This window comes from Lissotriton helveticus, chromosome 3_1 (assembly GCF_964261635.1).
Source record: "Lissotriton helveticus chromosome 3_1, aLisHel1.1, whole genome shotgun sequence".
Lineage (NCBI taxonomy): Eukaryota > Metazoa > Chordata > Amphibia > Caudata > Salamandridae > Lissotriton > Lissotriton helveticus.
This window is the reverse complement of record NC_136061.1, coordinates 699331715-699359686: the sequence shown is the minus strand read 5'-3', so window position 1 is coordinate 699359686 and position 27972 is coordinate 699331715.

The following is a 27972-nucleotide window of genomic DNA, read 5'->3' as shown; positions in this document are numbered from 1 at the left end:
ATCGCCGGCCGGGCTTTCTTCTTAAAAAGTTTAACTTCGAGATTATCTGAGATTTCCGTGTCAAAGCTACCATATTGGCGTTATTTTAAAACACCATCTTTTCTGGTGTATCGGATCCATACTTCATTATGTGCGATGGGGCCTACGCCATGTTTCACCATATAGTTCATAGGTTGGAGTTCCAATCGGAGGAACCGGACACAAGCCCTCCAATCGGGAATCCCTATTACAACCAAGACAAAACAAGTTTCCAAGTCTGCTAAGACCAGGCATCTTCACTCACTAGTCTAGCTTCAAACTTCAAAGGATTATCGATTACGATAGTCTCGTGAATACACGAGTCCCTCGGCTTTGGTACTTGCAAGTTCCAAATCAAAGATCCCAAGGGGATACCCAAACTAAGGACTGGGAGACGCTCCACTTATACATAACTGAGGTATCGATGACGTCACCAGAAGACTCGTCTATCGTTTCACTCTACCAAGTCATCAAGGGTCCAAAACAGGGCGATAGTCAGGGCAGCAGTCCTTCATAGCCGTCGGGAAGCAGGGAACCTCGCAGCAAAGACTTTCGGACCACGTCGACATGCAGGGGTCGATGAAGTGGCGGCCTTCCTCCAGAATTTTCACACTAAGCTCCTCACCAACCTCTGGCTTGGACCGGTACCGCTGATATCGCCCCACGTGGGGCGCCAACTGAAGTACTGGGTTTTTCAGAACCGGTACTGAACCGGTAACCCAGCGGTGCCAGGGACACACCCTATGACTTCGGGTCCTTCCTGTTTCAGACACAGAAACTCAGAGTCTTCTAGGTGAAGCCAAAGATCGAGTTTATTGGCTGCAACCAAGTAACATGCGTCCTAGAAGTACAACACGGTGTATATTCTCAGGAGACTGCTCAAATTTACAAAGCCAGCCTTCCCTTTTTATACAATATATTATGCTTTAGGCAAACATTCTTTGTTTTACAGTTGATCATTCACATATTTTCACTACAAAGAAAAAGCAGAGTCATGATGACAAGCCCATATTTCAGTTTGTTCAGCCCACAATCAATTACCCGGCAAGGCCCAGTATTTTCATCAGATATCGACGAAACCCCAATAAAAACGGGCACCTCCTCCTCGTAAAGCAGGTCATAAAGAAAGAAACAGGGGCAGGTGTGTGTAAGATTAGGAAGGGTTTGTGTGTGGTGAAGGGTTTATGGCATGTTGTGCCTTGATACTATCTCGACCGGCCACTGGGAGAGGAACTGCCCAAACAGGTTTGGCCTTGGGCAGTGGAGTCAGCTTGCCCAGGTCGCAGAGAAGTCAGCAAAGGTGTACGTGTCCTTCAGAATCATGTTTTGGCCTTAGTCACCGGCCTATGTGAGGGTAATCACAAAATGGCTGCCATTCACAAAATGGAACCCAAGGGTTCAGGACGAAAACTACGTTTTCAGGGTGAAATCGTCACTCGAATATGACGAAAATGCTTGTGCATTTTATACTGGCCATTTTCGGTCTGCTGATATCAAAATCGTCATGATATGACGATGTTTATAATATAGGTAAAACATTTTCAGTACCACATCCACCACCACGTCTACCACGTCCACCACCACCATGTCCACCACCACCACGTCCACCACCACTATGTCCACCATGTCCATCACTATCACATCCACCACCACCACATCCACCAGCACCACATCCACCAACACCACCATGTCCACCACCAACACATCCACCACCACCACCATGTTCACCACCACATGTCCACCATCATCACGTCCACCACCATGTCCACCACCACCACCACATCCACGACCATGTCCACGACCACCATGTCCACCACCACCACCACCACCACGTCCACATCCACCACCACCGCCATTTCCACGTCCACCACCACCACCACCCCCACCACAACCACCACCACCACAACCACATCCACCCCCACATCCATAACCACGTCCACCACCACCACGTCCACCACTACCATGTCCACCACCGTGTCCACCACCACCACTACTATGTCCATGTCCACCACCACCACGTCCACCACCCCCATGTCCACCACGTCCACCACCATGTGCACCACCATCACCATGTCCACCACCACGTCCACCACCACCATGTCAACCACCACATCCTCCACCACCACCACATCCATCACCACAACATCCACCACCATGTCCACCACCACCACAACCACCACCAGCACCACATCCACCACCACCACATCCACCACCACCACATCCACCACCAGCAACATGTCCACCACCTCCATGTCCACCATCAACACCATGTCCACCACCACCACGTCCACCACCACATCCACCACCAACACATCCACCACCACCATCTATACCACCATCACCACATCCACCACCAGCACCACGTCCAGCACCACCACATCCACCACCACATCCAACACCACCACCGCGTCCACCACCACCATGTCCACCACCACCACCATGTCCACCAGCACCATGTCCACCACAACCACATCTACCACCACCACATCCACCACCACCACATCCACCACCAACATGTCCACCACCACCCCCACCATGTCTACCACCACCACATCCACCACGTCTACCACCACCACATCCACCACAATGTTCACCACCACCACGTCCGCCACCACCACCAGGTCCACCACCACCACATTCACCACAATGTTCACCACCACCACATCCACCACCACATCCATGACCACCACCACATCCACCACCATATCCACCACCACATCCACCACCACATCCACCACCACCACATCCACCACCACATAGTCCACCACCACCATGTCCACCACCATCACATACGCCACCACCACGTCCACCACCACCATATCCACCACCAACATGTCCACCACCTCCCCCACCATGTCTACCACCACCACATCCACCACAATGTTCACCACCACCACGTCCGCCACCACCACCATGTCCACCACCACCACATCCACCACAATGTTCACCACCACCACATCCACCACCACATCCACGACCACCACCACATCCACCACCATATCCACCACCACATCCACCACCACATCCACCACCACATCCACCACCACCACATCCACCACCACATAGTCCACCACCACCATGTCCACCACCATCACATATGCCACTACCACGTCCACCACCACCATATCCACCACCACCATGCCCACCACCACCATGTCCACCACCACGTCCAGCACATCCATCACCACCATGTCCACCACCACATCCACCACCATGCCCACAACCACCACCACATCCACCACCATGTCCACCACCACCACCATGTCCACCACCACCATGTCCACCACCACCATGTCCATCACGTCCTCCACCACCATGTCCTCCACCACCACCATGTCCACCACCACCACATCCACCACCACCTGCATGTCCACCACCACACCATGTCCACCACCACCACATCCACCACGTCCACCACCACATCCACCACCACCACCACGCCCACCACCACATCCACCACCACCTCATCCACCACCACCACCATGTCCACCACCATGTCTGCCACCATGTCCAACACCACCACATCCACAACCACCACATCCACGACCACCATGTCCACCACCATGTCCACCACCACGTCCACCACCACCGTGTCCACCACCACCACATCCACCACCACCATGGTCACCATGTCCACCACCACCATGTCCACCACCACCACATCGACCACCACCATCACATCCACCACGTTCACCACCACCATGTCCACCACCACCATGTCCACCACCACCTTGTCCACCACCACCTTGTCCACCACCACCACATCGACCACCACCATCACATCCACCACATCCACCACCACCATGTCCACCACCACCACCACCATGTCCACCACCAACTGTCTCCTCTCAAACAAACTTTTTAAAACTTTCAAACTTAAAAAAAATATACCACTGTTTTGTTCGTGGAAAACTGACTGCATTAAAAAAAAGTTTTTTAAATGCAGTCACAGACATTGTGGTCTGTTGAACTGAGCAGTCGATCATTCTTGTGATAGCTACCAATTGCAGTGGGTTGCAATTTGCTTCTTATCTAAGGACTATTGATATAGTAGGGTGGATGCTAGCCCACTACGGTTCAAATATTTTGTGAATTGACCTATTTGTACATAGGTCAGTTCCCAAAATTCCACAATGCTTTGCAGAAATACCAGTCATAGATTGCAACCAGTATTTTTCAACCAGTGTTTCATAAGCCTGGCCCTTTGTTACCTTCCTTTGATATGCCATTAATGTGCTATGCCTGTAACTCACTGTAAATATCATATTGTTATTACCTGAGATTATTCTCTTTGAAAACCTGCAACATTTTACATGTGTCAGGGTGGATTTAACTAAGGAACATGCTCAGAGGGAGACACAAGTGCAAGACTGTCTGGATTGGCGCCAGAAGATTGCAAAAGACCAGGGACCGTATTACATAAAGTGCCCTGGGGGTGCAACGGATATTTGCGCCCGCTTTTCATGCCCTCAGGGCACTTTGGTAGTACAGAAGGGGCCGCCCCCTTGTGCGGCCCCTTCTGTAATACCAATAGCCCCGGCACACATAAAGGGCCAGCGCTATCTTCAAGGGGGTGTTCCCTCATTTGCATGGGATGTCCACATGCAAATGAGGGTAACCCTTTGCCTCTGTGCCTGTGCTGTGTTGCCGACGTGTGCGCAGGGGCAAAGAAGCCGTCAGGAAGAACATTGTCAGTGCGCCCCCTGATGGCAGCCCTGTGGGAGGGAAAAGGGGGTCCCTTGGACCCCCCCAGACATCCCCTTTCAGGCAGGTGCAGTCACTGACTGCACCTGTCTGCGGGGGATCTCTAATCCCTTTCAAAAGTGCAAGCGGGTTGCCACCTGAACTGTGAAAACACAGAGCAGCTGTGAAGCAGCTGCTCTGTTTTGCACCTGGATGACCTGGGAGCAGTGCATTCATCATAATAGGGCAAATTTCCAATGTTTACAACCTGGTGCACCTTTTTAAAGGTGCGCCCGGCGCAAACAATGAAAATGCGCTTTATGTGTAAAGTGGCCCCAGGAGGTTTGAAAACTGCAGACTACAGCTCTTGGTTGCTGGCTCATACGCTGAGGGTTAAAAATAGATATTTCCAGTCAGGGCCATCAAAGGGAGCACCGCACCTTATGGTCACTGTAAAAGGGCCACAAGCTAGCACGATGGTACCTGCCAACATTCTGCTTGTTTTATGCGTCTTGCTTAATGCATCACCATATTGCGTTTCCTTCTCATTAGTTGTGTTCTACCATCCTTGGTTTCCTTTCCCAGGTTATTTCCCCTTCTCTTCTCTCCTGCTAGATTCCTATGTTCCATGATCCTTGGCTGTTCTGGGTGCCAGTGCTGCTATCTGCTGTGCCTGATGGTTCTCCAGGTGCTTCTGGGCCTCTTGCTGTCTCCTGAAGCCTGTTGGGGTTTAGTACTGACATCTCGTCTTAAGTACCAGTGTGGTCACCAGTATAAGTATATGTTTGCATATATTTGTCCCCTTGATGCACTGATTAAATAAATAAACTCTTTTTAAAAACACTGGTTCCGGGAGTGCCATCTTGATCGCCAGATCAACCCTGGAGTGAAAGAATAGTGGGATCTATATATATATATATATGTATGTATATATATATATATATATATATCAAAACAAAACCCTTTCAGGCATAGAGTGACGCATAAATTATGCAAAAAAGAAGGAGAGAACTCTGGGTAGGTCTCAGTTTAGGTGGAAAGCAGCTCCTGTTAGAGCACTCCCAACACCAGCGACACTCTAGATCTGCTCACCTCAAATATCTGTTTTTCTATCAAAGTTTTTAAGCATAGGATTAGACAGTGCTATCCATGCCGAGATAGAAAATGACAAAGTCTTTCGCCATTTAAACAGCAAAGTCTTTAAGCATAGGACTTGTACAGTGCTGTCCTTGCCGAGCTGTCAAATAACAAAAGCCATTTATCACTCCAGGCACAATATTACAGCTTTGAATTGGTAAAATACCAACTCAAGCCAACCTGAAATGAATAAAAGCAACCCCTGACACAGTGTTTCGCTCTAATTAGAGCTCTTCAGAGAGGTATAGCTTTGTCCAGACCCAAGGGAGCACCCAGTATTAAGTCAAAACAAAACCCTTTCAGGCATAGAGTGACGCATAAATTATGTAAAAAAGAAGGAGAGAACTCTGGGTAGGTCTCAGTTTAGGTGGAAAGCAGCTCCTGTTAGAGCACTCCCAACACCAGCGACACTCTAGATCTGCTCACCTCAAATATCTGTTTTTCTATCAAAGTTTTTAAGCATAGGATTAGACAGTGCTATCCATGCCGAGATAGAAAATGACAAAGTCGTTCGCCATTTAAACAGCAAAGTCTTTAAGCATAGGACTTGTACAGTGCTGTCCTTGCCGAGCTGTCAAATAACAACAGCCATTTATCACTCCAGGCACAATATTACAGCTTTGAATTGGTAAAATACCAACTCAAGCCAACCTGAAATGAATAAAAGCAACCCCTGACACAGTGTTTCGCTCTAATTAGAGCTCTTCAGAGAGGTATAGCTTTGTCCAGACACAAGGGAGCACCCAGTATTAAGTCAAAACAAAACCCTTTCAGGCATAGAGTGACGCATAAATTATGCAAAAAAGAAGGAGAGAACTCTGGGTAGGTCTCAGTTTAGGTGGAAAGCAGCTCCTGTTAGAGCACTCCCAACACCAGCGACACTCTAGATCTGCTCACCTCAAATATCTGGTTTTCTATCAAAGTTTTTAAGCATAGGATTAGACAGTGCTATCCATGCCGAGATAGAAAATGACAAAGTCTTTCGCCATTTAAACAGCAAAGTCTTTAAGCATAGGACTTGTACAGTGCTGTCCTTGCCGAGCTGTCAAATAACAAAAGCCATTTATCACTCCAGGCACAATATTACAGCTTTGAATTGGTAAAATACCAACTCAAGCCAACCTGAAATGAATAAAAGCAACCCCTGACACAGTGTTTCGCTCTAATTAGAGCTCTTCAGAGAGGTATAGCTTTGTCCAGACACAAGGGAGCACCCAGTATTAAGTCAAAACAAAACCCTTTCAGGCATAGAGTGACGCATAAATTATGCAAAAAAGAAGGAGAGAACTCTGGGTAGGTCTCAGTTTAGGTGGAAAGCAGCTCCTGTTAGAGCACTCCCAACACCAGCGACACTCTAGATCTGCTCACCTCAAATATCTGTTTTTCTATCAAAGTTTTTAAGCATAGGATTAGACAGTGCTATCCATGCCGAGATAGAAAATGACAAAGTCTTTCGTCATTTAAACAGCAAAGTCTTTAAGCATAGGACTTGTACAGTGCTGTCCTTGCCGAGCTGTCAAATAACAAAAGCCATTTATCACTCCAGGCACAATATTACAGCTTTGAATTGGTAAAATACCAACTCAAGCCAACCTGAAATGAATAAAAGCAACCCCTGACACAGTGTTTCGCTCTAATTAGAGCTCTTCAGAGAGGTATAGCTTTGTCCAGACACAAGGGAGCACCCAGTATTAAGTCAAAACAAAACCCTTTCAGGCATAGAGTGACGCATAAATTATGCAAAAAAGAAGGAGAGAACTCTGGGTAGGTCTCAGTTTAGGTGGAAAGCAGCTCCTGTTAGAGCACTCCCAACACCAGCGACACTCTAGATCTGCTCACCTCAAATATCTGTTTTTCTATCAAAGTTTTTAAGCATAGGATTAGACAGTGCTATCCATGCCGAGATAGAAAATGACAAAGTCTTTCGCCATTTAAACAGCAAAGTCTTTAAGCATAGGACTTGTACAGTGCTGTCCTTGCCGAGCTGTCAAATAACAAAAGCCATTTATCACTCCAGGCACAATATTACAGCTTTGAATTGGTAAAATACCAACTCAAGCCAACCTGAAATGAATAAAAGCAACCCCTGACACAGTGTTTCGCTCTAATTAGAGCTCTTCAGAGAGGTATAGCTTTGTCCAGACACAATGTCATTTGAGATGTCATCAGTGATGTCACTGACCATGTCATGAATGATATAATATGCGACATCATCAGCAGTGGATTGCGGGTGCGCGAAATATAGTTAGTACAACTAACTATATAGGAGCAATTTCAATGGTTTTGTATGAGTGAAATGTCCAGCTAACTATAACACTCCTAAAACATATAGGTTTTTGAGTCAATTTTAAAGGTTTTTTAAATGCTAATTCCTAACTATAGAAGGCCTGAAACCTATGTTTTTTTAGTGAATTTCAAAGGTATTTTAAATGCTAATTCCTAACTATATAAGGCCTGAAACCTATGGTTTTTTCAGTGAATTTGCAAGGTTTTTTAAATGCTAATTCCTAACTATATAAGGCCTGAAACCTATGTTTTTTTCAGTGAATTTCAAAGGTTTTTGTAATGCTAATACCTAACTATATAAGACCTGAAAGCCCACCAGGAATTTCCAGTATGCACCAGGGGACTGCATTGCAGAGAGGTGTAATGAAGCCACGCCCCTTTTTACACCTCTCTGCAATGCAGCCCCTGTGCATGGTTGAAGAGGGGGAACTAAATCCCCTAGCATACTGGGGGCCCCTGGGGGCCAACTAGCCCACCTAGAACCTCCAGTATGCGCCAGGGGGCTGCATTGCAGAGGTGAAATGAGGCTATGCCCCTTGTTACACCTCTCTGCAACGCAGCCCCCTGGCGCGTTTACAGAGGGGGAACTAATTCCCCTTGCATACCGGGGGTCCCTGGGGGCCAACTAGCCCACCAGGAGCCTCCAGTATGCACCAGGGGCTGCATTGCATAGAGGTGTAATGAGGCCACACCCTTTTTACACCTCTCTGCAATGCAGCACCCGTGCATGTTTGAAGAGGGGGAACTAATACCCCTTGCATACTGGGGGTCCCTGGGGGCCAACTAGCCCACCTGGAACCTCCAGTATGCGCCAGGGGGCTGCATTGCACAGAGGTGTAATGAGGCTATGCTCCTTTTTACACCTCTCTGCAACCCAGGCTACTGGTGCGTTTGCAGAGGGGGGATTAATTCCCCTTGCATACTGGGGTTCCCTGGGTGATATCTGCCCAAACGCCGATATTCCAAACGATTGAAAATGACTTTTCTTGAAAAACATTTGGATTTGGATTGTCATGTCTTATACTTTGGAATTTTTGAAAAACTGACTTTGAGGATGCTATAAATTACTCAAGTCTGCCCGAATTGTGTGGGTGAAATTGATACCTAGTCACTTTGAATAAGAATGTACTTACGTCTCGTCTAACATTTGGAAGAAATATCTAGTTATATGACAACAGGATACCGACATAACTTGAAGGATATAAGAACGCCCTGAAGAAGTTCTGTTGTACAGAACGAAACGCGTCGGATGGCTGTGGTACATAAACTTAAGGAAAATAAAAGCATTTGAATATACACCAAGATTCAGCGCTTCAATAAGGACTCTAAGTGATATGATTTGATTGGACTTATTGTGCAAGTGGTGCTGTGCCAAACTTTGGAATATTCTCCACTACTCTCTACTACTTACTCTCTACTACTCCACTACTCTCTAATACTCACTCTCTACTAATCATTCTCTACTACTCTACTACTCTCTACTACTCTCTCTCTACTACTCACTCCCTACTTCTCACTATCTACTACTCTCTACTACTCACTCTCTACTACTATCTACTCTCTACTACTCACTCTCTACTACTCTCTCTCTACAACTCTCTACTACTCACTCTACTACTCTCTACTACTCACTCTACTATTCACTCTACTACTCTGTACTACTCACTCTCTGCTACTCTCTCTACTGCTCTCTACTACTCTCTACTACTCACTCTCTACTCTCTATTACTCAATCTCTACTCTCTACCTCTCTACCTCTCTCTACTTCTCTCTCTACTAGTCCCTACCTCTCTACCTCTACCTCTCTACCTCTACACCACTACCTCTCTACCTCTCTCTACACACACACATATACACATATACATATGCATATATATATGCATATGCATTTATATATATGTATGTGTATATATATACATACATATATAAACATATATAATCTGCATATCTATATAAATACAAATATAAATGCATGCATACATATACATATATGCATACATATGCATGTTATTTACATGAAAGTTTTAAAAACACTAATAAAAGCAAATCTAAAAAGCCACCTCATTACAAACAGAATGGCTTTAACTTAAACGAGGGCGAGATCTATTGCATTTTCAATGCTTGTTTACTATGGTTCCATCAAGAAGGCATTCAGATGTGTCACGCATTTGCCATAAATTCTAAATGTTAGCACTCTAGTTGCTCATTAGATCACTGTATTAAAGCTACTGCTCACCAGGGAAGTCTGCTGCTGGTATTCAAAGTGCATGTTTCAGTCTGCATGTCAGAATTTTTTTAATGAAATAGAAGAGGATTTGAGACGTCACTCAAAATGTGCCCTATTTTTTTTTTCTGAAGCACTAATCATACTTTCTATGGCAAAATGAACCCCCTCATTTTCTTCCTTTTCAAATTAAATGTTTTCAGACTTACCACTTCATTCCAATCAAGATGGCTTCTGGTGTGCCATACTTTTGTCATAAGTAAGACTGTTAGCGCTCTAGTTGTTTTTTAGAACACTCTGGGACATTCTGTCATTGGGCTATACTTGGGCTACATCTGGGTGATATTTGGGCTACATTTGGGCTCTTTTGTCTCCGGTGGCCATCTTGGGAGACTGCATGTCAGAATTTTTTAATGAAATAGAAGAGGATTTGAGAAGTCACTCAAAATGTGCCCTGATTTTTCTTTCTTCAGCACTAATCATACTTTCTATGGCAAAATATACCCCCTGATTTTGTTCCTTTTTAAATTAAATGTTTTAAGAGTTACCGCTTTATTCCAATCAAGATGGCTTCAGGTGTGCCATACCTTTGTAATAAGTTGGACTGTTAGCGCTCTAGTTGTTCTTTAGAACACTCTAGGAGGCTGCAGTAGAACACAAAGGAATCAACTGACAGTCTCTGTCCTTGTTGGATGTACATGTTTTACTGAGAATGTCAGACTTCATTCTCACATGACTGAGAAAGATAATGTGAATTTACAGAAAATATGCTTTCAGTTTAGCTTATAGATGCCCTTCAAAACCACTGTGGGAAAAGCATGTGATAATAGTTTTCTTTCAAACATGATTCATGATATCCCAGCAGAAGGCTTTTTCACATGGTAAAATCACCTTAGAACATACCACAATTCCTAAAATGAGTATGGTACCGTCAACAAATGATTTATAATGTAACTAAAGTCCTAAAACCCTCTATTAACTACAATGCTTTTTAATGAGGTGCTATCATGTATATTGGTCCCAAGATGGCTGCCAACACTTCTTGGATGAAGTGCTGACAGCCAATCAGATCTCACGATGAGATGTGTGGTTAGGCTCCGCCCAGATATATACTTTTTTAAAGTTAATTTTCGTAAAAGCCACTGGAGCAATTTTCACCAAATATAGAAAAGGCACTTCTGCGTACCAGTCCCTACAATTTTGCAAAGTATGGTGTAATTCCTTTCAGCGGTTCGGGCTGTAGCCTTGTCTATTCGTCCTATGGAAATTAACAAGGGGAAAACACGTTTTGGGACCCCCCTTTTATCTCGGCCCCCGCATGATGAATCCCCCCGAAACTTCCAGGGAAGAAGCGGAGCGGAGGTGGCCTAAAGTTTGGAAAATTACATGCAAATTCCTTAACCGGCACCAAAGTTATTCCCAATAGAATGTTGCGGATTTCCTATGGTAGCTAGGTCTATATATATATAGATATTACCTACTGGCGGTCGCCAGTAGGTAGTTATAGTTAGGACCTAGTTTCCATAGGAAATCCGCAACATTCTATTGGGAATAACTTTGGTGCCGGTTAAGGAATTTGCATGTAATTTTCCAAACTTTAGGCCACCTCCGCTCCGCTTCTTCCCTGAAAGTCTCGGGTAGATTCGTCAAGCGGGGGCCAAGAAAAAAGGGTGGTCCCAAAACATGTTTTCCCCATGTTAATTTCCATAGGACCTTTAGACACGGCTACAGCCCGAACCGCTGAACGGAATTACACCAAACTTGGCAAAATGGTAGAGTCTGGTACGTAGATCACACTTTTGGTTAACTAGTGTAAATCCCTCCAGTAGTGCCTGAGAAAATGAAAGTTGAAATCAATGATATATCTATAAGCGCGCACCGTGCGTGCGCACCTTGCCGTGCACGAGCTTCATGCTGATTGGCTGCCACTGTCTGCCAACACTCCAAAACAGAAATGGATGGCAGCCATCTTGTGCCTCAGTATAAGCTATCGCAATGGAGCGCACACCGCTAGCCCCTCCTCCGGATCGCCCCTCGGGAATCTGGTACATGGAGTTCTTGAGTGGTTCACCCATGTGGGTGCAAGTAGGTACTTGTAAAACTGATGATCTCTAGACCCGATACATGTCCCGGGTTTTTGGATATTGCCCGAGACATGGCTCGGGTTTCGGGATAACTTCCCTCATCAGTAGAGAAAATAGTTAGGGGTGGAAGAGAAGGTCGCCAAACAACCGTCAATGGCCTCGATGCCCGAACCGGCACGCAGGTGCGTCGTCCAGGAGTCCGTCGGCTCAAAGCTCAAGGGAGCCAATTTGTGTAAGCTATCGCAATGGAGCGCACACCGCTAGCCCCTCCTCCGGATCGCCCCTCGGGAATCTGGTACATGGAGTTCTTGAGTGGTTCACCCATGTGGGTGCAAGTAGGTACTTGTATAACTGATGATCTCTAGACCCGATACATGTCCCGGGTTTTTGGATATCGCCCGAGACATGGCTCGGGTTTCGGGATAACTTCCCTCATCAGTAGAGAAAATAGTTAGGGGTGGAAGAAAAGGCCGCCAAACAACCGTCAATGGCCTTGATGCCCGAACCGGCACGCAGGTGCGTCGTCCAGGAGCCCGTCGGCTCAAAGCTCAAGGGAGCCAATTTGTGTAAGCTATCGCAATGGAGCGCACACCGCTAGCCCCCCCTCCGGATCGCCCCTGGGGAATCTGGTACATGGAGTTCTTGAGTGGTTCACCCATGTGGGTGCAAGTAGCAGTGTGCGACCAATTGGACTTTCTTTTATATTCAAGCTCCCTTGAGCTGGTGGGGCTGACGAGCCCGGGTTACGCACCTGCGTGCCACGAGTGGTGCCGGACCTGAGGATATTTTTTGGCAGCCTACGTAGCACCCCTACTTATATGCCTATTCCCTGCTGACGAGAGGTAACAACCTCGAAACACGTGTCCAGGGATGGCCAACGCGACAGTGATTTTTTGCTCAAGACCCTGGCAGAGGCGCACCCGCTGATGCTTACTTCATGGACCACAATGCTTTGGGGCAACACGCTGATGGGACAAGCAGTGTGCGACCAATTGGACTTTCTTTTATATTCAAGCTCCCTTGAGCTGGTGGGGCTGACGAGCCCGGGTTACGCACCTGCGTGCCACGAGTGGTACCGGACCTGAGGATATTTTTTGTCAGCCTACGCAGCACCCCTACTTATATGTCTATTCCCTGCTGACGAGAGGTAACAACCTCGAAACACGTGTCCAGGGATGGCCAACGCGACAGTGATTTTTTGCTCAAGACCCTGGCAGAGGCGCACCCGCTGATGCTTACTTCATGGACCACAATGCTTTGGGGCAACACGCTGATGGGACAAGCAGTGTGCGACCAATTGGACTTTCTTTTATATTCAAGCTCCCTTGAGCTGGTGGGGCTGACGAGCCCGGGTTACGCACCTGCGTGCCACGAGTGGTACCGGACCTGAGGATATTTTTTGGCAGCCTACGCAGCACCCCTACTTATATGCCTATTCCCTGCTGACGAGAGGTAACAACCTCGAAACACGTGTCCAGGGATGGCCAACGCGACAGTGATTTTTTGCTCAAGACCCTGGCAGAGGCGCACCCGCTGATGCTTACTTCATGGACCACAATGCTTTGGGGCCACACGCTGATGGGACAAGCAGTGTGCGACCAATTGGACTTTCTTTTATATTCAAGCTCCCTTGAGCTGGTGGGGCTGACGAGCCCGGGTTACGCACCTGCGTGCCACGAGTGGTACCGGACCTGAGGATATTTTTTGGCAGCCTACGCAGCACCCCTACTTATATGCCTATTCCCTGCTGACGAGAGGTAACAACCTCGAAACACGTGTCCAGGGATGGCCAACGCGACAGTGATTTTTTGCTCAAGACCCTGGCAGAGGCGCACCCGCTGATGCTTACTTCATGGACCACAATGCTTTGGGGCAACACCCTGATGGGACAAGCAGTGTGCGACCAATTGGACTTTCTTTTATATTCAAGCTCCCTTGAGCTGGTGGGGCTGACGAGCCCGGGTTACGCACCTGCGTGCCACGAGTGGTACCGGACCTGAGGATATTTTTTGGCAGCCTACGCAGCACCCCTACTTATATGCCTATTCCCTGCTGACGAGAGGTAACAACCTCGAAACACGTGTCCAGGGATGGCCAACGCGACAGTGATTTTTTGCTCAAGACCCTGGCAGAGGCGCACCCGCTGATGCTTACTTCATGGACCACAATGCTTTGGGGCAACACGCTGATGGGACAAGCAGTGTGCGACCAATTGGACTATCTTGTGCCTCAGTAGACTGAGGCACAAGAAAGCAGAAAAAAAGTGTAGAACTTAAAAAGGGGGCAGGGTAGAAGCACCCTGACCCCCTAGGCCTGCTCAGGGGGTCCCACAGGGACCCCCAAGGCCAAACATGTTTAAAAAAAACAAAAACGGTATGTTTATTTAAAAATGACCCTCCAGGGGGACCAAATTGTGGGGGCATAGTGATAAAGAAGTGTGGGGGGTGCCCAATCCCCCCCACACTGCTCCAGGGACCAACGCCCTCCGGGGCAAAGCAACGCAGCCCCCTGGCGCAGACTGGAGGCTCCTGGTGGGCTAGTTGCCTCCCAGGGACCCCTAGTATGCAAGGGGAATTAGTTCCCCCTCTGCAAACGCGCCCGTGGGCTGCGCTGCAGAGAGGTGTAAAAAAGGGTGTGGACTCATTACACCTCTCTGCAATGCAGCCCCCTGGGGAATACTGGAGGTTCCTGGTGGGCTAGTTGGCCCCCAGGGACCCCCAGTATGCAAGGGGAATTAGTTACCCCTTTGCAAACGCATCAGGGGGCTGCGTTGCAGCGAGGTGTAGAAACATTTTTTATCAATTTATATTAAAAATATGTAATGTAATTTAAAAAATAATATATCTAAAAATAAAAAATGTATAATAATATAGTAAATCAGTATAAAAAATATAACAATTATTACATTAAAAAATTTTCATTTACAAAACCATTAAAATTCACTGAAAAAACCATAGGTTACAGCCACGTTATAGTTAGGAATTAGCATTTAAAAAACCTTTGAAATTCACTGAAAAAACCGTAGGTTTTACACACGTTATAGTTAGGAAGTAGCATTTACAAAACCTTTGAAATTCACAGAAAAAAACGTAGGTTGGACACATGTTATAGTTAGCTGGACATTTCACTCATATAAAACCATTGAAATTCCCCTGTTATAGTTAGTTCAGCTAACTATAACTCGCGCGCCCGCAATGCACTGCTGATGACGTCACATATTACATCACTCATGACATGGTCAGTGACATCACTCATGACATCACTGATGACATCACTGATGACATCATCCTTGTGGAAAAGTGGCAGATCTTCTCTCACCCTAATATAACTTTTATTACACACATTGAAAAATAGAAAATAACATTTTCAATACAATAGACATACCAATGCCACTTACAACACACCTATTTAGTAATTCCAAGATCTATACACACATCCACTCATTCATCAACAGACATATACAGTCACTCATACATGTACTCACTCATCATATGTACTCATACACTGATACATCTGATCATCCTGTTAAACACCGACACTCATCCATATAGTTACTCACACATAACTCATATGTACTAGTTTAAAACATATGTACTTACTCGCAAATACACTATTAAAACAGTCATTCATTCAATAACACACCCATATATACACTGATCCACCCATACAAAAAAAAAAATTACCTATGTAGCTACTCACCACACACACTCATCCACCAATACAGTCCTGCACTTATGCTGCCTTCAACACATACAAGCAGTAAGTCACTCATTCATGCATCTATGCATTACGTAAGACCTCCCAACGAAGCATACAGACACTCAAACACTCAGACACTCCTACTGATAAACAAACAAACAATAACCTATATAGACACTCATGTATCACTCATATAGCTACTCACCAACACATCCAGCCACTTATACAGAAAGTGAGAGACTGATACAGAAATGTATATATTTAAACATTACTCACTAACCCATGTATTCATTAAGATACACTTAATCAGTCAGTTATACAATCTATTATTCACCAAAAAAGCAGCCATTTATACACTTATATACCCATTTCTTCTTCCATCAACCTTCAGATATACATATATAAAACATATTTAATTTTCAGAAAAACACCCATTCAATGGATGATTTCATCAGTGATGTCATCAGTGATGTCATTTGAGATGTCATCAGTGACGTCATGAGTGATGTCACTGACCATGTCATGAGTGATGTAATATGTGACGTCATCAGCAGTGCATTGCGGGCGCGCGAGTTATAGTTAGCTGAACTAACTATAACGGGGGAATTTCAATGGTTTTATATGAGTGAAATGTCCGGCTAACTATAACATGTGTCCAACCTACGTTTTTTTCTGTGAATTTCAAAGGTTTTGTAAATGCTACTTCCTAACTATAACGTGTGTAAAACCTACGTTTTTTTCAGTGAATATATATATAGATATAGATATAGACATATAGTTGTAGTTAGGTTAGCTTTCCAATAGGAAATGCCTTTTTTTGATTTGCTAATAACTTTGTCGCTGTTTAACGAACATCCATGAAACATTAAAAAAGTGCACATTTTGGCCTAGTTTGTGCATAGAAATATTGCAGGTGATCCATCAAGCAGGGGCCAGGAACAATGGGGTCCCAAAATGCAAATTCCTCATACATTTTCCATGGATGATTTGAACAGCGATGGCGCAAAAACAGCCGAACAGAATTGCCATAAATTTGGCAGAAAGCTAGATCTTGGTCCAGAAAGTGTGATTTTGTAATTTGGTGTAAATCCATTTAGAAAGCTTTGAGAAATGTTTTGTTTTATAGAAAGATGTTATTGTTTTCCAAGAATGGGTTATCACAAACAATGAATCTACTGAGTTTATAAATAGGTGTGAAAACAGATTAGATACCCATAGTTGCATGATCCCACCAACACCTGGAAAGGCATTATGGCACCTCTGCTTTGTTAACCAACCAGCCCATAATAGTCCCAACATTTCCTCCATATTTGAGTGTACTTTTGGGGGCAACCCCTCCCTTCATAAATAGCTTATCTTATTCCAATGTGCCACACCCGTCCATGCCTCGTGTCCAGACTTCCACTGCTATGAGTGTGCCAAGACCAATTAAAGATCTATCTCTCCCGGGTCCTTCAACATCCTCCATGATACCCAACAGTGTAATGCGTGGATTAAACTCAATGGGGACCCCAACCACCGCAGATAGGGCATTGAGAATGGTAGACCAGTAGGCGTGAATCACTGGGCATGACCAAACCCTACGGAATAAATCCCCACTCAGGTCATGGCACTTGGGACAGGAAGGAGAGCTATGGATGCCAGCCTTCCATAAGCGATGTGGTGATAAATAGGATTGATGGAGATATCGCCATTGTATGAGATGGAGTCTAGAGAATATCGCCAGGATCTGAGGAGACATGCATGCATCTCTCCAATCGGCTTCATCCAGCTCTCCAACACAGCCCTCCCACTTAACCTTCAGATCATCTAACAATGTAGGGGAGTGAATAACTGGAGATTTATATCAACATAGTTTGGACTGCAACTCGCTACGCGCTGGTCGCTGATTGTACCGGAAAGCACTTAATTACGCCACCAGTACCCTGCCTCTAATTGCTGCTGCCTTGCGAAGTTAGGAACAGGGGGGCTGCCAAAATTGTTTTTAATTGTTTTAAAATCTTCTACAAAACACTAACTGTGACCACTTACCCGCTATTCAAAATTTTTACACCGCATCTCGCTGCTTAGCGGGAATCAGTGACTCTCTCACCCAATAAGCGTCATCTTGGGTTAGCGCTCTAGTGGTTGGCTGGCTATGTTGCGTTTTGCTATGAATGCGCAGTGTGCACACGAAGTGGGTGTGCCAATGGCGCACCCCAGGCATGCCAGAGGCAAGCCTGTCTGTGCCCGTCCTCTCTCTGGTCGCTCCCAGCACCGGCCACGCTGCCAGTTTCAGCCAAGAGTATGACATGATAAGTTACTTTAAGGAACAACTGCTCAGCATTGGTGAGAGGGATGCTGGGGGGAACAACCTGCAGCCCTTGTTCAGGACAGCACGATACTAAACTGCGGCTTGATCAATAGTGGGTCCCTGATAAAGCACCACCAGGAGGTGTCAAATATGCTAGAGGACATGGACCTGGATGTCCTTTTTTTGACAGAGACTTGGACTAGCACTGACTGCTCTGTAAAAATAGGACTCGCCTGTCCGGAAGAGTACAAAATGTTCCATAAACCAAGGGACTCTGGGAGAGGTGGGGGGGTCGGGTTATTTTTAAAGAAAAGTGGGATTTCATGCCACTGCAGGTTGACGATGTTGTGGGGATCGAATTACTGGGTTTTTCACTCCAAGAGGCTAAAGGAAGGCTACTAACAGGAATGGTCTGTTATATACTTCCAGGGCTAGATACTCAGTGCCAAGTACTGTTTGTCACTTGTGAGTCCCAGTGAAAAAACTGAAGAATAAGTGGAAACCCTCAGCTCCCTGGTACAACGAAGAGCTGAAATCAGTGCGGGCCACATGCAGGCAGGCTGAGAGGAGGTGGAGAAGGTCATATACAGAATCAGACAGGAAAGAGCTGAAAATTGCGCAGGCCCAGTATAAAGAGACTATCTCCAGGTCTAAAGCACTTTTTTATGGCAAATTCATCCTGCACGCGCCTACTAGTACAAAAGCACTCTTTAATATCATTAGGGAGCTCTCTAGCCTGCGTGTACAGGTAATAAGGTGGTCGCATCGCAAACATTTTGTGATGATATTGCCTCTCACTTCAAGGAAAAGATCACTAAAATTGTTGGAGGTCTTCATCCAGATAACACTGGTTGTCAGGATGAAGTACCTCAGATGCCAGTTGAGGAACCTTGGGTAGAAACATCTTTGGAGTACTTTCAACCCCTCGCTGAGGACCTCTTCTACAGCCTCGCTCAAAGTGTTTCTTCGGGCTCTCCTCTGGACCCTCTTCCACATGGGATCTGGAAGGAGTTTAGGCAAGAACTATTTCCCTAGATGTGGCAGATCTGCTGTCAATCTTTGGAAGAAGGAGTGGTCCCAGAGGTATGGAAGCCAGCAGTGGTGGCTCCCCTGCTCAAGAAACCCTCTCTGGACCCTACAAATCCAGTAAATTTTAGGCCCATATCCCTCTTGCCTTACCCAGTAAAGATTCTAAAAAAGGCTGTTAGCAAATCCTTATCCTGTTATCTTGAGGATAACCATCTGCTGGATGGGGAACAGTTTGGTTTTCGTCCAGCTCTGGCAACTGTATTGGACAATCTGGGAATGCGAGCTGACAATGGTATTCTATCTGTACTAGTATTATTGGATATGTCGGCCGCATTCGATATGGTGAGCCATGCAGTACTGGTGGAAAGACTGGAAAAATAGGTGTGAAAGGACTGGCACTGAAGTGGCTGCAATCGTATCTATCAGAGAGACAACAGGTCGTGACCATGTCTCCGTCCGCCTCCTCTAAGTCTCCAGTGTGCCATGGGGTGCCGCAGGGTTCTGCAATCAGCCCCATTCTTTTTAACATTTACTTGCGCCCTCTGCTCCCTATCATCAAGTTTCTCAGAATTGACCTGGTCAACTTTGCAGATGACACCCAACTGGTGTTCTCCCTGGAAGGGAAGCAAGCAGTGACCATGGATATATTCCAGTAATGCATGCGCCAGACTGCAAGCTGGCTTAGAAAAAATTCTTTACAGTTTAATGGGGGGAAAACAGAGGTGGTATATTGCTCTTCTGCTTAAATGTACCAGCACCTGCCGCTAGAGTTCAAGCTTACCCTGGGGATGAAACTCTGGCTCCAGTTAAAACTGTGAGAAATTGTGGGGTTCTGGTGGATCATGACCTCCAAATGGAGTCACAAGCTAATAAAACTGTCAGTGTTTGCTTCTCTTTGCTAAGAATGGTGCAGGAGATTCTCCCGCTGCTGCCTAATGATGCCAGACCTCTCGTAGTGAGGAGCATTATTTTGAGTAGACTGGATTATTGCAACTCCCTGTATTTGGGAACACCCCAATTCATTCTGCAATGTTTGCAAATAGTCCAGTCTAAAGCAGCTAAGCTGGCGTTAAATAGGCAGCGTAGATCCTCTAACGACACGGGCTTTGGCAGATTATCATTGGCTGCCCATCAAAGAAAGAGTCTGCATTAAGGGGGTCATTAGGATCGCGGACGGACTTGCGTCCGTCCGCGACCCCAGAGCAGGAGGGAACCTCCGCATGGCATGCGGAGTTCCCTCCTGTGCAATTAGGATGTGACCGCAAGGGTTGCGGTCACATCCTCTATTTTTAACATTGCGGCGGGTGGAGCTTCAAGCTGCACCCGCCGCAATGTTAAAAATGCACGCATTGCATTTGCATGCAGTAAGAGGCAGGCACCGCGCGGTGCCTGCCGCTTTCTGCATGCAAATGCAGGGGGGTACCATAGGTACCCCCCATGTGCACCCCCCACCCCCCCTTCACCTAGGGGGCCCGCAACGGGCCCCCGCAGTGAAGTTCCGTATGTTTTTCCACGGCGGAAAACCCGCCGCGGAAAGGCATACTTTACAGGCCATCCTAATATGGTGGACGGTGTCTGACAGACACCATCACCATATTAGAGCTTTTCCGCCGCGGTTGTAAGCCAGCCGCGGCGGAAAAGCTGCGGACGGAAACCAGGACCCACCAGCCATCCTAATGTGGCGGTGGGTCTTTGGTCAGTCCGCTGCGGTTTTCCGCATCCTCTGGGCCGGCGGTGCCTTCCGCCGGCCCCGAGGATGCGGAAAAACCGCGATCCTAATCGACCCCTAAGTCTCTATATATTGTGTATAGAGCAGTACATGACATGGGCCCAATACCCCTGCAGGAGAAATTTAATTGCTATAAGCCTGTGAGACAAATCTGGTAATAAATACCAGGTACAAGAAATCCAGGATGGGCAGCCGAGCATTCGGTATTGCGGCCTCACGTCTATGGAATGAGCTGACCCAGAGCATTAGACAAGCTGACTCCCTGTTATGCTTCAGAAAGAGCCTGAAGACCTGGCTGTTCCCATGGGATGAGCGTAATACTTTCCACTGATAATCAGGTCCATCGCGTTTCATGTCATCTGCTTAAGTCTCAGCGCCAGGAAACCCGCAGGGTGACAGTTCGCGCTATATAAGAGTATATACAATACAATACAATACAATTTGTATATTTGAGATATCCCACCCACTCCCAGATTTCCCCTAAGTATCTTTCATTCTCGGGGGCTGTACTCATGGACAGTCTCCAGTCCTGCTTGATAAGGGGAGATGGCATGGCAGAGTTGAAGATGGCCAAAGAAATGGGAGGCTGGCATCTGAAACTCAGATCTAGGGTCTTGAAAGAATTTCATATGACCCTTCTCCCAAACATCGCCCACTATTGAGATTCCTGTAGACTCCCAACCTCCGAAGCTCCTAAGAGACGAAACTTGATCCAACCATCTATCGTCCCATGCAGAGTCTCTAATGTAATTTTGTGGTTCAACCCAGTCCAGCGAAGCAATTCTCTTAATGCCCGAATTGTGAGTTGTGTTATCTCGGGGAGAGTAGAGTGGACAGGATTTCCATACAGGAGGTCCATTACCTTGCTTAGACCCACTAGAGCCAATTCCCCTTGATCATCCCATCCTCCATGTAGCTATAATAGGAATTAATATAGGAATATAATAGCTATCAATAGGAAGACGGTGTGCAGCCCAGTAGTACAGTCACATGTGAGCCATTGCCAACTCCCCATCATGTGTAATTTTTGAGAAATAAAGGCTAACAAATGGTATACTTGGATGCTCGTGGTCGAGGGACTCCCACGAGAGTCCCTCAAACCCAGTTTTAAAAAATAGAGCGTTCTGATTGGCTAAGGGAACTTTTTTTCCACTGCACAAATTTTCTCCTGCAGTAATCAGACTTCAGCGGGAGCGAGTGCTCTGATTAGCTACCAGCAACATGAAGAAAAATATTGCTGGATGCCATTACAATACTCAGAAATTATTTTATAAAAATAATATAATGGTGCAGGTTAGGGATACCCTGACCCCAAGGCCCTGTTGGGGAGACCCAGAAGGAATCCCCGCCCACCTCGGGCTAAAATAAAAATAAAATCACCCATTTTGCTGCAATCTTGCAGGACTCCAGCGCGAGTGCAGTAAAAACAAAAAAAATGGAGGCACACCATTAAAAAAAAAAAATATTTGGGGAGAGGGGTGTGAGTAGAGCCCCCTCTCTCAGAGCACTGAGGACTCCACCCCCTGGGGACAACTTTTTTTAAAAGGGGAGACATTCATGTGTCCCCCCTCCCCAAGCCTTTAAAAGCTCTGGGGAAACCATCCCCTGGGGCCAGCTCGTTAATGTGAAGGCAGGGTGGCATGGATATGGTCCTTGATGGATAAATAGGGGCCAATACGAATGCCCAAGAACCACAGACTATGAAGGATACAGTAAAATAATGCCTAGGTGACTCCTTCATGAGGGCATTAGGAGTTATTCCTTTTTTTAAAACAAATTTATAGTTTCGTTCAGTGCAGTTTCAAATAGACTGCAGACATCTAGAACTGAATGTTATGTAAGCAGGATACTGGTTTAAGAATGCCAATATTCTATGATGCTTGAACGTATAATCAGCATATTGGTGAATAACAATGTTTTATTGTCTAACTTATGCACTGTGGGGCTTCAGATACAGGGTGAGCATCATGGGGTAACACAGGAGACATGAATTGGGGGAGATCTGGAGAATGGCAATTGTTTTCTCCAGGACTGGTATCCGGTTAACCAATTTAAAACTGTGTAGGTGATGCCTATGAGCGAATGGAGAGTTTAAATAATACTTGATGCTGTAAGTATCAAAGGCCATGGATAGGTCAGGTAATACCAAGAAAAATGGTTCACTATTGCCATTAATTGATAGACTAGTACATCCTAGCTGTCTGGTGGTCATCTCAATTTCTAAAGCAAAGGCAGAAACAATATTGACATTACTGAAGATGATTGGGAAGATTAAGTTGATCTTTAAAATTATGCTATTGCTCTTTGAACAATTTTCCTAGGCAGGGAAAGTGTGTGATAAGCAAAAATGATAGACAACATCTTAGTTGAGGTCAGTTTGCTGATGGTGGAGTTTTTGACCATTCAACAGAAATGAGAAGAGGATACATCAAAGAAAAGAGGTGTTTATGAAGTCAGAGATGGATATAACGAGTGGCGACCGGCATGGATCGGGAGTGGCGGGGGAAGGGGTAAATGAAAAGAACATTTTACTTGCCTCCTTGCCTTGTCTCTGCTCCTCTTTCCTCCGCTCCAATTGGAACAGGAAATCCCCAGGCTCCCCTAAGCCAATCAGAACACTGCAATGGTTGGAGAACATTGCAAAGAGCGCATGACTGTTTGGCCAGCCGGAGACGGCCGGTCATACATTCATCCGCACTTACAAAGTGCCCCCCGCTGCTTTGTTTGAAGAGCATCCCACCTCGCCCACAAAGCTGCGGTAGCAGGAATCAATAAAATAATAATAATATTAAGTTATTATCATTTTATTTTTCTATTATATACACGGCTAAAAAGCAGTGGAGTGACACTCCTCCGCCTTAGTGAAGGAGCTGCCATTGGATATAACAGCCTCTAGATGTAGGGTTTTAATGATAGAAGATGGAATGAATCATTAATATAGGTGGTTTCTCTCATAGAATTTATGGTAGTCACGGAATGTGCTGCCAGGTGATAAATGAGAGCCAGGATGAGGTATGTCAAGGGTATTTATACTTTTTAAAATTAAATGTACATTGATGTCAAATGTTTTCTATAGAGAATGGGGAATAAAGGGTGGTAGTAGTAGTTTGGAAGACTACTTGTATACTTTGAAGAATGCCAGACCTTTGTTGTTAGTCTTCAGGATGGTTTCTAAGTAGTAGTTAGACTTGGTGATAGTTTATGAGTGCTGTGTACTAAGTTGAGGATGGTAAAGTAATTTAGGGATTGGGTATTGTTGGACTTGGCCCTTCTTGGCTAAAGTTCCCTCAACTTGTTGCCTTCCCCCTAGATGTTTTTTCTGACATGGGGGTGCCAACTTAGATGATTTGGGCACTTTGCCACTGCTGATGCAAGTGCTCCCTGTATAAAGTGTCATGGTAATTGGTTGTCCATAATTGGTATATTTGTTTTACTAGTAAAGTCCAGGGCTGGTAACACAAATGCTACTGGTGGGCCTGCTTAGAAAAAACAAAATGCCAACTGCACACTTATTTTGAGTCCTCTGTTTTGAGGAAAAAACCAAGTGCAACTCCTAGGTTTATTTGGGTATACTGCTATTACCCTCTTCTGTTTATTATTTTCAGTTTTTTGCTATTTCATATATGAAAAGGACACTTTACATATTGCTTTGTTCACACATAAAAACAATTATTTACAACACAAAACATTTTCATAACAAAAAAACACCAAATTGTATATATACAGTTATTTGTTTTGCTATATACACAAAAAACAAGCATTAATTTTCTTGCAAAGACAAGAGTCACGTTATGGACTCAGAGTTTAGGTAGACAGTTAATGATTGAAATCACGAATTAATAGACAACAAATTAATGAAATCAAATATTCTTTTCAACGAAATAGACCATAAATTAATTTTAGTCTATTAGAAAACTGATGTCTAATCTCTTTTGCGCCAACGCGTTTCAAATCCGGTATGTTCACTCAACGGATTCTCATCAGGGCTCTGTCTTTATAGATTTATCTGTTTTCCAGCGGTCGCCGGTCCGCAAGTACTATTTTATTCTTGACTGAATTACTTTTACTCTGCACCTTTGTAGATCGAGTCTTTGCCCCTTCAATCTCTTCGATTTTGATTTCAGTTATTGTTGGTTGATTACAGCCTGCTCGAATTTCACTTCCTGCTTCGGCTGCATACACTCTTTTTCTTTCAGCGGCAAGCGCTCGCCTTGCGCATTTAGAGTCAGACTTTGGCTGTCCTCCTGAGTAAAGAGTCGTTTCCTCTGTATCGCGGCAATCCGGTGACTGGAGGGTGCAGCACTAATTGTGCCGCCTACACCAGTAGCCCTAAAGAGAGAACTCAGGTCTGCCACTGCAGTGCCATCGCGCAGTTTGTTAAACTGCCATGTTGTCCTGACAAGTGCACCCACTTGCCAGGCCTTACCCTTTCCTTTTTATGCACATCCGACACCCTTATGGTAGGTCCTGGGTAGCCCCCTGGGCAGGGTGCAGTGTATGTGAAAGGTAGGACATGTACTGCGATGTGTACCATGAACTGACAGTGAAATACTCTCCATTTCGTTTTTCACTGTTGAAAGGTCCTCTTGCCCATAGGACAGAATGGGGAGGCTGTGTACCATGTTTTCAGCCTATCTTCCTATAGGCTTAAGATGGCGAGATGACGTTTAGTATGCCTGAACTCACAGTTTATTAACACATCTTTTGTGAAGGTGGTTTTGCATTGGGTATTTAGAAACCCCACTTTTAGAAGTGGCTGTTTTTTTGTGTTCTAACATTTCTGTGTGTCTCTGCCTGGTTGTGGATTGACTGTCTGGATTTAAATCTTGGGAATGTGTTGACCCAGTGGAGGAGGTGAGACAGCAACAGGCTGACCTGCAACTGGAGTGTAGGGGGGAGGAGTAGCCCCTGGAGGTGAAGAGGCCTGGGCTGCCGCCATAAAACAATGGCTCCATCTCCTGCTGAGTGATTGAGGATCCAGACCCCCACTATCAAAGGAAGAAGGTGTCTCTGGCAGGGAGACACCCAGAGCTGGTTTGGACAGGGGTCAGTGCCCCCCTGAACACAAAGACTTCAAAGACATTTAGGGGTATATATATATATATGAGAGCTGATGTCCTTGAACATTGTATTGATCAAGACTGAAAAGGATTGAAACTACTTTGTGGTCAAGAGGAACCTCTGCCAAGTAAGAATCAGCTGAAGAGATAGAAGGAAAGGACTGACCCTTGCTGTGTGTTCTGGGGCTGGCCTACAGTTTGCTGGCCAGAAACCAAGGAGAGGCTACGGGACTTTGCTGGGTGCTGAGTCCCCCTGCTTGAAAGGACTTTGCTGTGTGCTGTGTCCTGAAGTAACTTGCCCCAAAGGCCCGAGGAGAGCTGGCTCCCTGTTGTGGAAAGTCAGGAACATAAAAGTTTCAAGAGGTGTCTCAGCGACGCAGTGTGCGTGTGCTTTTTGCAGCCTGAGACCTTCGTAAGAACTGCCCCATGATCGTGTGCAACCGGAATCCAAGTGAGTCTCAGTGATGTGCTTCGTGCAGCCTGAGACCTTCGTGAGGATTACCCTGTGATTGTGGGCACCTGGAGTCCATGTGAGTCTCAGCGGAGCTATGTGCGTGTGATTTGTGCAGCTTCAGACCTTCGTGAGGATTGCCCTGTGATCATGGGCACCTGGAGTCCAAGTGAGTCTCAGCGACGCTGTGTGTGTACTTTGTGCAGCCTGAGACCTTTGTAAGGATTGCCATGTGATCGTGTACACCCGAAGCTCAGGTGAGTCTCAGCGACGCTGTGTGCATGTGCTTTGTGCAGCCTGAGACCGTCGTGAGGAGTGCCCTGTGATCGTGAGCACCTGGAACTTAAGGGAGTCTCAGCAACGCTGTGTGCGTGTGACCTGTTGCTGCCTGAGACCTGCGTTATTGCCATCGGCCCGGACCGGCTGCCCCAGAGGAGCTGTGCCGCCAGTTCAAGCCAGTCTTTGCCAAGGAGGGACCACTGCTGAAGATCAACGAAGTCGCATCGGAGGCCCAAGTCGCGAGGAGAGGAGAGGAGATGAGAGTGAGATCGCACCCACCAGGTAAAGCTCAGCGAGCGTGCGTGTGTCCCCTCTGGGGCGGGGTGTGGGCTACGAGAGAAATGCTCTTGGCCTTTCCTCACTTTGCAGCCCGAGCTTCCGCTGAAGTCCGTATTGCGGCCCGTACTTGCAGTGGCAGTACCGGGGCTGGAGTGTAGAGCTGCACTTTGATTTACACCACACCCGTGTTGGGGACATAGTTTGGCAGCAGCTGACCGCGAGTCAGCAGGAGTGGCATAAAGACCGCCCAGAGCACCGTGATCGGTGCCGAGGGAGTACATTATTTTGGTATTACGATCTGCCTGATTTGTGCATTACGCATTACGTCATGTTGGTATTACGAACCGCCTGATTTGTGCATTACGCATTACATTATTTCTGCATAACAAACTACCTGATTGTTGCATTATGCATTGCATTATTTTACATAACGAGCTGCCTGATTGTTGCATAACAAATTGCATTGTTTTGGAATTACGAACTGCCTTATTGTTGTATAACGAACTGCATTATTTTTACATTGCGAAGTGCCTGATTCTTGCATTACGAACTGCATAGCATTGCATTAGGACTGCATTAGATCATCTAGAATTGCTCATTAATACTGCAAGAACCTACAAGGGCTGGCTGACCTAATAACAGGCCAGGCGAGGTATTACAAATATGCATATGTTGGATTTTTATCGTGTCGTCACATCGTATATCTTTTTATATGAACATA